Source organism: Equus caballus, chromosome 26 (assembly GCF_041296265.1).
Source record: "Equus caballus isolate H_3958 breed thoroughbred chromosome 26, TB-T2T, whole genome shotgun sequence".
Classification (NCBI taxonomy): domain Eukaryota; kingdom Metazoa; phylum Chordata; class Mammalia; order Perissodactyla; family Equidae; genus Equus; species Equus caballus.
The window spans coordinates 25,524,392-25,539,710 of NC_091709.1; the positions used below are offsets into that span (position 1 = coordinate 25,524,392).

Below are 15,319 nucleotides of genomic sequence, written 5' to 3' on the forward strand. Positions count from 1 at the left end.
GATGAAGTATTCATCATTGTCCATTTCTTACCCTCTCCTTTGTCTTGACCAAAATTCATTCAGGCTCCACTCTTCCCCACAGCCACCAAAAATTTGGTTTGTCCCAGGTCCCAAGCAAGCACTAAGATGCAGAATATGCCCACCCATCAGCTTATCCAAAAATCAGCTGACCCAGCAGACAAATTTCCTGCCAGATGTCACCTGTCATACTATCTACTTACCCTACCTTGCTTGCCCATTTTCCCCTTAAAGTCTCTTCTAAGCTCTTCTTACCTCTCTCTATAAAAGAAAAGACCTTTTCTGTTTGATTTTCAGATACTTGCAGATTTCTGAGCTATGAGTATTCTCCTTATAGCATTCATTTTTTTTTTTTTTGAACAAAGTCTCTCCTTGTCTAAGCCTGGATTTGATTTTCTCTGAAAGAAAGTGTTAATACTGCAGTTACATCAGATGTCAATGTCAGCATCAAGTCTACCCAGAGAAAATGAAATTCAGAACTAAACAATTCTGTCATAGACCTAGGAAATGCAATATAGGAAATCTGGATAATTTTGTGAATTTATGTAACTGCTGTTTTGTAGGGTGCTTTTTATAAACTGAATTCTAAAGTGAAAGAAAAGTAAAACACATCATTTAAAAATTAATGTTTGGCTGCATACCAAGGGAAATTTTCATGGAATTATAAGTTACTTTATTTTTGTGAGCTCTCCCTTATGTAGAATTACATTTTTATTTCATTTATGTTTCACTCGCTTAAACCTAACCAGGCATCATCTAGCCCAGTCTTTTTTAAAAACTAACTCAGCCACTTTAATTTTTTTAGAGAATAAAAATATAAACACTTCACAAATTTGTGTGTCATCTTTGCACAGAAGCCATGCTGATCTTCTCTACTCTTCTCATTCCAATGTCACTATATGTGCTACCAAAGCAAGTCCTGAATCTTTTTATTTATTTATTTTTAATAAAAGGCTATCTGGGGTCAATATACCCCATGGTTCAAGAGCTATGTGAGAGGGCTGTAGACTAAAGGGGACCAGTGAGTCTCATCAGCATAATAATTTGGGGCATTACCCCATACGGCCATCAGATTAGAAAATAAAATTACTCAATTCATAAAGATGAGTTTTTTGCCACTAAAAGTTTATGTGATAAAGCAATATGCTGAGGGAAAATGTTGACTTTTAGATGGATTTTAGTTATGTAAATGGATTTAGCTACTTCATATGAGGGAATTGTCCCCTACTTAGTCAATTAATATCAGTAAACAGATTACTTGAAAATTAAATGTCAATTACATAAATGTATTTCCTGATAATAAATATTTATGTATTGACAATTGGAAATTTCAGACAAGACTTGTAAATGCGAAGGCAATCAAAATAACTCTGTTGTTTATTCTGTTGTTTTCTTTTTATTAGTCTTTTTTTTTAAACAACTTTGTCCAAGCAAAAACGTTCCACTAGGTGAGAAATCTATATTATCACGTTCTGATTTAGTAAAGCCATTATATATTATTTATATCAAACCAATAAATTCATAATAGCAGAAAAACTAGAACCCTCATTGCTAATGGACAAATAATTAGAAAAAAAAATTATACTCATTCATGTGCCTTTGATTCCATTGCATAGCTAAATAGGAAACAAGAATGATGAAGAAAAAAAAAGTTTTATAAAGTTTACCAATGATCAGTTAGTAAAATCGAAGTATAAAACAAATACACCAAAAGTCAATCTAATTGCATGAATATTCCTCATATGACATGGCAAGCAATTTTCTCATTCTTCCTAGGTGGGCTTTATGTCATGTGGAGCTATTCAACTTATTCACATTCATGACCTCACCATTGGTAATAATTTACATATTATTGCTAAATCATTTATTTTATATGGAAATTATGGCCAGCAACAAATTTACACAATAATATTTGTCTTATGGTTTTTGTTCTTATTTTTCAAAACAACACTAGACATAAAATAAATGAAGAAACACTGAAGCTTCTTAAATGAAGGTTATGTTCAAAGTCAAACTATTCAGATTCATTAGTGATTGTTAGTCGTTTATAAAAACTCTGTATTGTGGTTTGACCTTCATTCTAAATTTCTAACTTAATTTAAGTATAGGATCAGCTCTTTTGAGTGTAAAATTATGCTACTACAAACCATCTATATTTTTATTAATCATAAAATGCCTAAAACTAAAGGGATTTGCTTGTAGATACATTCACGTTGCACTATCAGTTTAAAATTAAACTAAATGGTGCTTATTTTGGACAGTCAATTCACTGGGAGGTATTGAGAGTGAGATAGATCAATCAGTTATCCCAAATTAATTCAAGGAGTCTTACAGAAGGAAAAGGCACCATCTAACCTTCACTTTGCAGGGAAAAGTTGACCCTAAGTGGGCTCTCTGATTAGAAGATCATTAAAAATGTATGATGAAAGATGAAGATAAGTCTTTTCATTTAACCTAAATTCTGGACACATCACTACCCTGTTATATTGCCATAATGTCGGGTTTAGCAATGAACTTGATTTAACTAGAAATTGTTTTCATATATAAGGTAGACCTTGGTATTCAAAGGTAAGTGCACAAACAATGATATTAGCAACAGCTAGAAAAATTATTAAAAGTGAAAAATTCCATGCTAAAACATTTAAAATACCTCTCCTCAAAACCATGGAATTGGCCTCTGCATTTTAACAGATCCTCAGGTCATTTGTAAACACGTTGAAATCTGAGAAGCACCAGGTTCCATGACCCTCATAAGGGATACTTTAAAAGAAATCTTCTTATCAAATGTGTAATTGCAAAGGATGTGCTTTAAGGCCCTCCCCAATCCTAGGATTGTATGGGATTCTCTGAGAAGATAAAGGAAGCAAATCTTAAGTTTCCACCTAATCTGCCTGTGTACTGTCCTCTCACTTCTCTTATTTGGGTGAAAAATTTGTTTAATTCATTTTTAATGGTATTTTGTTTAAGGAAATCAAATAAAAAAGTACAAAAGGTATTTTTCATTTTCTGTTATTTCCAAAGTGTAATCAAATCTTGTAGATCAAATCAAAATTATCCCTTTGCTTTGTAGGGGAGCAGAATTTGCTACCCCAAAATGTGTCTCTTTGGCTTGATTCTTTTTAAGAGCAAAAGACTCCAGAAGAAATTTTACCTTCCCCCAAACTGCCTAAAAGAATTTAAGGTAGAAAGTCTATTCCAGGAAAGGGCTATCATTATAGATAAGTATAGTATAATATGAACTAAGTATGGCAGACAGGGAGGAACCTAGCAAGGCCCATTTAATCCAAGTCTTTCCATGTGCCATTGTCTTTGCAAGGCCTGGCAAAAATTTGTTTACCTAACATTTGCTTTTCTATCTCCATGTGAATTACCTTCCTCTCTTTTCCACTACCCTCAACATTCTCCTTGTCTTTAGCTGAATATGGTATTTAAGGTGGTGGCTTCAGCTGTTGAGTTACTCAGTTTTCCTGGGTTTCTCCCATGTATACATGCTATTAAATTTGTTTTATTTCCTCATGTTATTCTGTTGCATGTCAATTTAATTCTTAGACCAGCCAGAAGAACCTAGAAAGGTAGAAAAATATTTCTTCCCCTCCTATACCTTAAAATCCTTCCAGTTTTTACATTAGGAAAAAGGTCAAACTCTTTAATAGCCTACAATGGATATTCCTAATCATCATATCCTTGCTTTAGTTTGCCTCCTGTCTTCATCCATCTCCTTGCACTCCACACTCAAAGCATATAAAATTTTTGTCACTTTCCTAAGTATACCTTCTCAGTTTGGGTTTTGGGTATATACCTCTTTTCTTAATCTAAGTGGCACTTCAACTGGGAAGCCAGAACATCCTAATTCCCCCAAAATGCCTCTCCTATGGATCCCCAAAGCATTCTGCACTTCTCTATCTTTGTACAAATTATCTTATATTAAATCACCCAATTACTTATAGAGCTTTTTTAAAAGTGTTATTTTAACCTTCTTTAGCAGGTTACCTCTTATAAATAAAACTGATCTCTTTGTTTAAAAATGATTTGATTTAGATGACTATAAAGACAAAAAATAAAATCAGCTAAACTACATTGATAAGAAGTGAATAGAAACTTGGGGATGGCATTAAACACCAAAAGGGAAAAATATGAAAATGAAAATAATATAAGAATCATTGTCTGGAGCTAGACTTTATGCGGAAATTTTACTTAGAAAAAGATTTGATTTGCAGGATGTCCAAAATAATTGATAGAGAACAATTGTTGATAAAGAACAGACTTCTTGCTAAATAATAATAATAAGATATTTAATATTCATTTGCTAGTTGTGCAGTACAGAATACATTTGTTGTTTCCAAACTTGTAATATCTACTGTGTCCACGGATGGGAGCTATTATTTTACACCTGGACTGTCAAGAGGCTAAGAGGAAACAGTTGTAAAAGTGAAATGTATGACTCAGCAAAAGAAACTTGGAAGCAGAAATGGGAGTAAGAATTTAAGGAAGAGGCAACTCATACAGTACTTGGAAATAGATAGTGAGTTTTCTATAGGACATATCTTAGGAAACAAATAAATTTCATTAAATCTCAAAAGACAGTATAACCTCAGCTGATGCCTGACTTAATCACAGCTGTATCCCCAACAGATTTGTTTACAGTTGTAATTTCAGTTGACATTTACTACCTTTCCTGGACTCTGGAATCTGTACAATAAATATGGTAAAGAAATGAGTGGGTTCACATTAAAAGGAAATTTGATTTTAAGGGAATGCTTCATTCCCAAACTCTATAATTTTTAAGATTGATGACATCAAAGTTTCCTTCTCCTGCCATGAATTATCTCAACTTTTTTGCCCGTGGAAAATGAAAACGTTTGTTTTACTTAGAAAGGCAAGCGTGTAAGCTATTAATGGGTTTGTCTTTGTTCTTGTTGTTCTGATATTATATGTCAGAGTTACCTAAATGGTAGAAATGACCACTAGAATTTAAGTTCCCACAGGGAAGGGATTATGTACCTTCCTCTGCACAGCATCCCCTGCAGTGGGAAGAATGCTAGGCAGAGTATAGTGATTCAATAAAAATTATTAAGTGAATCAGTGTAAGAATTAACCTCCCTAACCCAATCAATTATAGATTCTTTATTACATAACCACTAGGAGAAGTGTGAAAAAATTTTGAGAAAACTCCATAAAAAAGCTGGGAAGCTTTCAGATAGAAGAAAAATAATAATACAGGAAAACAATGGAAAGTATTGCTCACTATCTCTTTCTTTATATCTGGTCTATACAACACCCATGGACTTTGAGGTGTTTGAGAAAGAATAAGGCCCAGAGGAAACACTTAGAATGTGAGTCCTGGCACTGCCAGGGGTAAAATTTTCAGTCAAAAACCAAATATATCCTGAAACCTAGATGTTTGGAAACGATGCCCAGGCTTGGGAACCCAGAGCAGTTAAAAAAATCCATCAAATGTATGTATTGTTAATGACATTTATAAGGTTGTGATTTTCTGGAATTCTCAATTCCTATGTGTAATAAATAGAATTAACCAGGTTTTGATGTATTTAATTTTAATTAATGCTGAAAGAGTAAAGACCACAGAGTGCCAGCTATCTTTATTTTGATAGCTGGGAGTGGGACCAGCTTCATAATTTGTAGAGCTCAATGCAAAATGTAAATGCAGGCCCCTTGTTCAAAAATTATTAGGAATTTCAAGACATCAACAGCAGAACATTAAACCAAGTATGGGGCCCTTCTGCATGCAAGTTTATGGCACTGGTCCTGATTGGAAGTAACGCTAAGTGAAATTGGATATGCTAAAATGGTGATCTATGCTTTCATGAGGAAATGTTTTTGTCTTCATTTCAACTTCCTTTAATACTGAATTCAACTGTATTTTTCCTCTTTGGAAATGGGAAAATTAGAGACACTATTAGATGATAACTTATCCTCTGATTAAGGTTTCCTTGAAGACCAAAATAATGAAGGAAAGATAATTAGCATTTATTAATCAATTTGTATGTGTAGAAGCTACAGTTACATAGACTCATTAATCCTAAAGTAAAATCTTCATTATCATCATAGATTCATGTGTAATTAATGAAATAATTAAAAAATTAAATAACTTGTCAAGCGATCACAGTATCAGTAGGTAACTAATTAAGATTCAACATGCATTAATTGTTTAATATGAAGAAGGAGACTCTTGTCTGATTCTTCCTCTAACAGATCATTCTAGCCATCTCTTCTTTTTCTATTATCCCCCAAGGGAAGAGAAGTTACTAATGTGATTGATTAGAGCCCAAGGCATTAACTGTATATTAAAAAACTCAAACCCATACATTTCCCTTGGTTTTTTTCCCTTGTGATATGCAGTTGTTATTGTTATTTTTATTTATAATTTATTTATTTTTTATAATTCTCTCTCTCTTTCTCTCAACAGTATATGAATTCAGAGCCTATGATTTAGACTGTGGTGGGGGACCCAATTTGTGTGTTAAACCTAAGTCTTATTTTACTGGCTTTGCATTGGTGTACTGAGTTCTTGTAAAGTGATATTTTGACGCTTATTTCTGTTACTGTATCTTGTGCCCTCAGCTACAAGAATGGAATGATTGACAGGGTAGTGTTTATGTACTTTTGTGTTGTAGAGGAGGAAAAATAATTTTCCCTCTACCCTTCTAGGTTCTTGGCTGAGATCCTCCTATAATAAAAGACAGATTAACAGGAGAAAAGCAAACAAAAGCTTAATAACATGTATACCTCCTGCACACAAGGCAGACACCCAGGAAAACTGAGTAACTCACTGAAATGGTCCAGGCCACCACCTTAAATGCCATCTCCAGCTAAAGACAAAAGAAAAGTGAGGGAGGGGTTTGGTATGGGAGGCTACCTGGAAAAGCACAGTAAACAAGGGTATGGTGGTTACGCAGATTTAAGTCTCTGCCTTCTCCATTGATAAGAGTTTCTAGAGATTTGGTCACCCTCCTCTTCTTGGTCTGAGAGAGAGAGACACCCATACAAATGGAGACTTTCCTTGTAAATGTAAATGTCTCTTATAAAAGGATAACTTTTACTAGGTTTTCAGAGCCTCTTCTCTGCCTGTTGTTTCTTAAAAATAATCAGCCTAAAATAATCCTTAGGCTAAAGCAGTATATTTTGGGGTGACAAATTCTGCTCCCCTTCAGTCTTTAGTCATAGCATTCAACCTCCTCCTTAACTTCCAACATCTTAGAAGTACAGTAGCCATGTAACTTCTGAAGTCAGCATGATTTGTGCTCAAGTTAGGATCTGACATTTACTAGTCACTTAATCCCTCTATATTTAGTAAGTCACTTAATCCCTGTATGTCTATTATCATACCATAAAGTAGGTGATACCAATTTCAGTTTTGTTTTCAAGAATAAATGAGGTAATGAATGCATGGTGCCCAACTACAAAGTCCACTCTACTTGACATGAACAACAACAATAATAATTGGGAAAAGTTCTGTATTTGTTAAGGTTCTCTAGAGAAGCAGAACCAATAAGATATATATAGCTATATGTAAGAAAAGATTTATTACAGGAATTGGCTCATGCTGTTAGAAAGCTGAGAAGTCCCACAGTTGGCTGTCTACAAGATCCAAGTACCTACATGTGGGGGGTGGGCACTGGTGTAAGGCCAGGAATCTGAAGGCTTGAGGACTGGGGAGCTGATGTCTGAGGGCAGGAAGAGATGGATGTCTCAGTCCAAGAAGACAGAGAATTTTTCCTTCCTTTGTCTTTTCCTTCTATTAGGGCATCCAATGGCTTGGGTGACGCCTACCCACTTTGCTGTGGGAGAATTTCTTTACTCAGTCTACAGAATCAAAGACTAATCTCTTCCAGAAACACCTTCCCAGACACACTCAGAAATGATGTTTTACCAGCTATCTGGGCATTCCATTCCATAGGCTGTCAAGTTGACTCATAAAATGAACCATCACAAGTTCAAATGTATATTTTTGGGAAAAAAGCTAATTAAAATATGTATATTTAAAAAAACTAGTTAGAAAAAACTATTTTCAAATTGTGTTATAAGATTATTAGAATTAGCTTTGAGAATCTTGATAAAAAGGGCTTAAGAGAGGCATGACTCATTTCAGAGTTTGAACTATCTGATCAGAGTAGTCAATTACATTGGGAAAGCTAAGCCTTTTCAACTAGAAATGATTTCTGAAAGAATGTTATCAACTTGACATTCAGAAAAGCTATTTGTGGTAATATATGACAAAATTTGGCAAATATTTTGGTTTCTTGTGTGTCTAGAAAAGCTCAAAATGTGACATTAACCATGGCTCAATGAGTTTATTTCTATGGAGATTAACATAAATAATGAATGTGTACTGCTTTCTAATAATCTACCTTAGTAGAGGGCTAGAACTTAGAAGGCTTAAAGAAAGAGAGTTTATTTAAGATCTCAAATGTGTCAAGCAAGAATGAGAAAACACCAGGCCACAACTAATTCATGGCTAAATTCTTTCCAAGAGCTTGATATGTCAATATTCTATCCTGCTGACGGGTAGCTGGTGTTTTATTGAAGATGTATGGAGGTAGTATTTTTGACATGAAGTTCTGAAATTTTAGGACTTTTAACTTGAATTCTCCTTTAGACAGATGGCTTGTTCATCTTTATGGGGACACAGTTACAAAGGAGTGCAAGTGGTTAGAAAACATATATTATTTTTTCCCTCAAAAAAGAGTTTTAATTTTAGTTAAGTACTTAGACATGTGCAGTTTGAGATACAAAGTTCAGCCCCATAAATCTTAGCACAGACCATCTGGAGCTAAAAGTATTTAAGAACAGGTGTTATAAATTGGTCATTATGCCCCTACAGCAGCAAGATGGCAGTAGAAAATCTGCATTCAAGTAGAAATACTTCATGATGGATATTTCAGAATAAATTATCTGCAAAAGGTATTCTTAAGTGTGTAAATGAGTTTGTCAGGTGAGGTGACTTAAGAGCATCACTTACATTTTGGCAAATGTCAGATTAATTTTTCATTTTCAAGTATTTGTTGCTTGATGATCCTTTTACAAGAAGTATTTAAGAGGAGAGTTTTCTTAAGGTCCCTTTCTTTACAAGATAAAAATATCTTTATCAGAGAATAATGCATGTTTCTTCTTACTTGTTGTTATGGTAGGTCTACATCTAATAATCTTTTTAAACAAACATCTTTACTTCATATACATACTTTTCCTTCCTTCTTCAAGGAAAAACTATGGTCTTTCTTTGGGAAATTTCTTTTCGTCTTGACGCATGGAGGGATCTTTCATTGGCAGAATTGTTTTGTTTCCCCCACAATATCATTGTCTACATTATGTGGAAAAAGCCAGTCCACAGTGTATGTATTTGCAGCTTGTTTCCAATGAAGCAGAACTCAGAAAAAGGAACTTCTGGAGTGCTTTTTAAAAATCCTAGAATATGGTCATCCTGAAATTCTGCTAAATGTCTGTTGTGACCAAAGTTTGATTAGAAGACCTGCTAAACTTTCCTTCTTTCTAAGGAAAAATTGGAGTGTTGCTTCCTGAAATCAAAGACTTCAGGCTAGTCTCCCATTAAGAAGATTAGCACGCACACTGTGGAAAGAACCTTGCTAACAGCTAAGGTTGAAGTTTATGAAGAAAAGTAAAACTTAATCCTTATGCACGAAGAATTTGAAGTCAGCTATAGAAAGGAGAAAGCAAACCCAAATTAAAAAATAAATTTGAAAACATTTGCAATTGAGGAATACACAAATCGTCATTGAAACACAGAGGTTTCTGTAAAGATGGGTTCCTGAGCCAGAAAGTTATGTGCCGTTCTTTTTCCTCTCCTCCACTTTCCAAATCCTATTTAGTACCCTGTTTTGCCCATTCTGTTTATGTCTTGAGTCCTTTGGACTTTATTTCGTTGTCTTACCTTCGTTAAGGGTGTCCATTGTACAGTATTTAAGAGCATGAGCTCAGAAGTCAGACTGCCAGAGCTGAGATCACACCTCTATCACTTAAGAAATGTTGAAAGTCATTTAAACTCTCTATATTTGGGTTTTCCTCTTTAGTAAAATATGGCTAAAAAGAATACCTACTCAAAAATTTGTCTAAAGAAGATTTGTCTAAAGAAGAAGCCCCCACCAAAATAACTGCCATATACTAAGAGATCAATTGGTGTTAATTATTTTGTACTATTGCTGCAGCTTTTAATTCGCAATTTCATACATTCAGATTTCACTCCTATTTGTTCTTCACCCATCAATTGGACTCGTTTTGACAAATGTAAATATTATCATTCCATTTATCTACTTACAGCTCTCCAGGAACTCCCATTTGCTTTCAAGATGAAATCCTAGTGTTTTTTGAGAGCATGCTAGGCTTTTCATGCTGAGGACACTTTGTATCTCTAGTTTCATAGCTATCCACTAATGTACCATCTTCCAGCCCTTGCCCCTTCTCTCCTCCTTTCAAATCCACTCCTGATACTCCAGATTCTGGGCAGAATGAACAACTTACATTCACTTCTTTAAGTTAGCAATATTCTGTTTCTCTCCTGAGCCTCGCACTTGAGGAATTCACATCACTCTCTCCATTCTCCCTCCACTCAACTCCCTCCCTTCACCTAGCAAACTTAGTGTTATCTCCTCCAGTAAGCTATCCCAATTGTACCCCTCAGGCTTGCTGTTTTATTCTCTGTGTGTGCCTCCCGTGTGAAGCCTGGACCATCTCAAATCATAGCATATAACTTCCATGTACTAGGATTACCAGTTTCCTTGTCTGATGCCTCAATGCATCGTGTGTTTTTATTTTGTAGTTTAGTTTTTGTATTGGTTTATAGCATGTAAATTTTAGGTGTATATCACTATATTTCGACTTCTGTGTAGACTACATCATGTGTACCACCCAAGTCTGCTTTCCATCCGTCACTGTCACCACGTGTTATTTAAAATCAGAGACTGAGTCATTTCATTATTATATGTTATGCCTAATATACATATTATGTCCTTAATATTAATTTAGTTTACTTTTAGTGTGAAGAGGTGATGTTTTCCTTGGGTCCTGAAAAAACCATTTTTGGTTAAAACAAAAACAAACAAACAAACAAGAAACTCAGGAGAACACATCAGTCAGATGTTTAAGCCTGTGTAAATACATGAATTGCGAGAAAAAAAGGAAAGTGTTACATATTCATAAATCATAATATTTAGGCATATATTACTATTCTTTTATGTTCTCATTTTGCAAAATAAAGCCCTACTATTGAAATTGGGCAATATATGTATTAAAATTATATGACTCTGTGTGAAGGGGGAAGATGGCATATTGACAAAGTTAAGTGTACCCTGTAAATGTGGAAGCTGAGCTGGAGTTCTTGACAGACCACAGGCTGCTTGGATAATCTTGAGCTACTTGGTTTATCTGATTACTCATTTCCTCAGTTGCACTTTGGGAAGATGGCTTTTAAAAGTCCCTCCTAGCTCTCAAAATCCTAAAATTACAGTCCATTATGGGCTGAATTGTGTCTCCCCAAAATTCATATATTGAAGCCCTAGTCCCCAATAGCTCAGAATGTGACTGTATTTGGAGATAGTCTTTAAACAGGTGGTTAAGTTAAAAGAAGGCCTTTAAGGTTGGCCCTAATACAATCTGACTGGTGTCCTTCTATGAAAAGGAAATTTGGACATACAAAGACAGCAGGGCCTTGTGCACACAGAGAAAAGACCATGTGAGGACACAGCAGGAAGATGCCATCAGCAAGCGAAGGAGAGAGGCCTCAGAAGAAACCAAACCTGCTGACACCTTGATCTTGGACTTGCAGCCTCTAGAACTGTGAGAAAAATAAATTTCTATTGTGTAAGCCACCCAGTCTGTTGTATTTTATTTTGGCAGCGATAACAAATTAATATGCTGGATAAAGTAATCGATGTCAAGAGTCATGGTAGACAGAATAATGGCCTACCATGGATGTCCACGCTCTAATCCCTGGGACCTGGGAATAGATTGCCTTACATGGCAAAAGAGACTTTGTAGGCACAATTGAGAGGAGGGACCTTGAGATCCTGGTTGACCCAATTTAACTACATGAGCCTTTAACAGTAGAGAACCTTCCTGGCTTTGTCAGAGAGATGAAAGGAACGAAGAAGGAGAGAGACTCAATCTATCATTATTGGCTTTGAAGATGGAGGAAGAAAACCAGGAGCCAGGGAATACAGGCAGCCTTGAGAAGCTGGGAACAGACCTTTGCTGATGGCCAGCTAGGAAAAGGTGATCTCACACCTACAACCATAAGAAACTAAATTTTGTGAACAATACAAATATGGAGAAAATGAATTCTCCCCTGAAATCTCCAGAAAGGGACACAGTCCTGTCCACGCCTTGATTTTAGTCCAGTGAGACACCTGTCAGACTTCTGACTTAAGAATATATATGATAATAAATTTGTATTCTTTTAAGCTACTGTTTGCGGTAAGTTTGTTACAGCAGAAATAGAAAACCAATAAAATGTTCTCTTTCATTCCAAATCTTAAGAACAGGAATTCAGTGCGTTTATTGCATGGGCATGCCCTGAAAGCTGTGGGCTTCCTTTAGTTTTTTCTTTTTCAAATATAAACCTCAACTGGCATCTTTTACAAACTACTCTATGTGCTTGTCGCACATCCTTTCACCCACAGCTAGGCTATAATTCACCATTATCTTGTTGACAAAGCTATGATTCGTTTCACACATCAATGTTCATTAAAATAATACGTACCTGTGCCTTGGTTCCATCCCACTTCAAAGTCTAACTGCTAACAAATTCATGGTCAATTAATTTCAGTGGATGAAGAGCAGTTGGAAACTATACATATTTTTCACCTTCATAGTTCTTTTATTTTATGAAATTTAGCAACTATAAAGCAATGACAATATAATATTTTAAAGCACTATTTTCTAAACTTTACTTATAACAGTATTTAGCTTTATGTAAAAATGGAAAGATTTATTTTTAAAGATTAAAATTATTTGCCTTTACACTTACTTATTTCAAAACTGTAATTACTTCATTCTTTTTAATTTAGCATTTAATTTTAAATACAAAGTACCTATATCACATGTTAACCTAATTTCTCCCTACTGTTAATAATTTTACAAATGTATTTTCTATGTTTAAGAGAAAAAATCTCCTGAAAGTTTTGTAAAAAATGTTGGTATTATCTATAAAAATCACTGTGCTGCTTATCTACTATGATCCAGAATTGCTGGTCATAATTTACTTGATAAAAGAAGAGGTCAAATTTATATGATTTGATCATGGTTTGCTGACGCTCTTTCTAGTTAAGTTAACGCAGAACAAGAGCCATATTGATCCATGTTAAGAGGCGGAGTCACCTATGCACACAGCACAGGTTTCAATCCTGTGAAATTTTGTACTTGAAATGCAATGCTCGCTGATAGTGTTTAACAGAGTTCTCCAGGGGAATTTTAACTACATCAATAGCAGGTGAGTGACAAATATAGCTAAAAATAGACCAAAATGATTTCCTGTTTGGGGAGAGGTCAATTACATTGTCTAAACCAGATAATTCAACAAGAAGAAAATTATTCTAAATGTATTTCTCACAACTATACAGGAATTGCTTGAAAGTAGAAGAGAATCAAAGAAATGAGATAATAGGTACAAAGAATGTTAAATTCCACGGATTTATGAAGGAGTATAAAGCCATGTATTACATTTCAAGGAAGTGCCTTTGGGGGAATGAAAAAAGACAGGCAAAAGGAGCCAAGGGAGGAAGTATTCACTATAGTTTGAATAAAAGGTGAGATATCATAAGATATCAGCATATCAAAAAGAGTAGGAAGAATTTTCACTTAAAAGTGAAAACACAAAGTTGAAGACCATACTTGAAATGAACAGCAGAAATTTGCAACTAAAAGGAAAAGTGTCTCAGAATGAAATATTACATCTTAGCAGGTGTCCATCTGTCTTCAGGAAGTTTCAATTTATGAAGTACACAGAAGTTTCTGAAGAAAAGAATACATTTTTACTTGGAATTTTCCCCTGCTCCTAATCTCTTAAAATACAAAATATCTAACGAAAAACAGCCTTTTAGTTGTAGGCTACTATCTTGATTTTTCTGTTTTTCTCTTTTTGGAGAGAAACATAATGTTGATCTTTAGAGATCTCAATAGCTTTTTAGATGTAAAATACACTCTAAAAAAATCTATAAATGTGAAAGATGTAATATGTTTATGGACATGTACATATCAGATCATATTAAACCAACAATAGAACAATAGACATATATATGTGTATATGTGTGTGTGTATTGTGGTGCTAGACAGAACAAATCCTGCGATGACCATCTAATTTACATGATGGTAATTATAGTCATGCGCCACATAGCAGCATTTTGGTTAATGACAGGCTGCATATACAACAGTGCTCCCATGTGATTAGCACCGTATAGCCTAGGTGTGTAGCAGGCTACACCATCTAGGTTCGTATAAGTCCATTCTATGATGTATGAAATTGCCTAAGAATGCATTTCTCAGAATGTAGTTAGTCCCCTCGTTGAGATGCCTAACTATACTGTTAAATACCCAGTTACTCTGATCTGAGATATTTGGTGAAAGCAATTTGAACTAGGGTTTATTTTGACTCTGTGGAACGTGCATAAAATTTCATCAGCTAAACTTAAAACAATTTTGACTAAAATATGAATTCATTTCATAGAAGAATATATCTTATTCCACTTTACTTTTATTTTAAATCACATCTGTTAATTTATAGAAATACTGTACGTTTCTTTAGACTCTGGAGCCCTACTGCCTGGAGTAGAATACCAACTCCACGACTTTCTTTGGGCTAATTCTCAGACAAGTCACTTAACCTCCCTTTGCCTCAGTTTCCTCATGTGTATGCTGGGACTGTTTGGAGATTAAATGAGTCGATCTGTAAAGCATAGAGAGTAGTGTATTATGTATGAATTAGCACTTATTATTAGATTGTATATTGCTCCATCAGCCAATGAGTATAATTGACTAATATCAGATTTTTATTTTTTGATGTGGGAGAGGAAGTTACAGATCAGCAGATGGTGGACCCATGAGCCGCTCTCATTAGCATGATATAGAATTCACAAAGAGACCCCATTTTGAAGATTAGCTACCATAAGCTTTTTCTAGACTGTGTTCTGTGAGATACAATCCTGGTAGTACAATACTATCAGGTGCCTCATAACATCCAAAGTAATCTCTAAAATGTTGGCCAAGATTGAAACCATGATGAATTTCCCTGGGCAGCAATTGACAGTAACATTAGCTTTCATAATAAATATGTGAT

The 15,319-nt window shown here is 34.8% G+C and overlaps 1 non-coding gene across 1 annotated transcript; it reads right to left on the reverse strand.

Moving 5' to 3' along the window:
• Window positions 1-827: 827 nt before the first annotated feature.
• On the reverse strand, window positions 828-934 carry LOC111770861 (U6 spliceosomal RNA). The gene has a single exon (XR_002804297.1). It is a non-coding gene; the product is annotated as a U6 spliceosomal RNA (small nuclear RNA).
• Window positions 935-15,319: the final 14,385 nt, after the last annotated feature.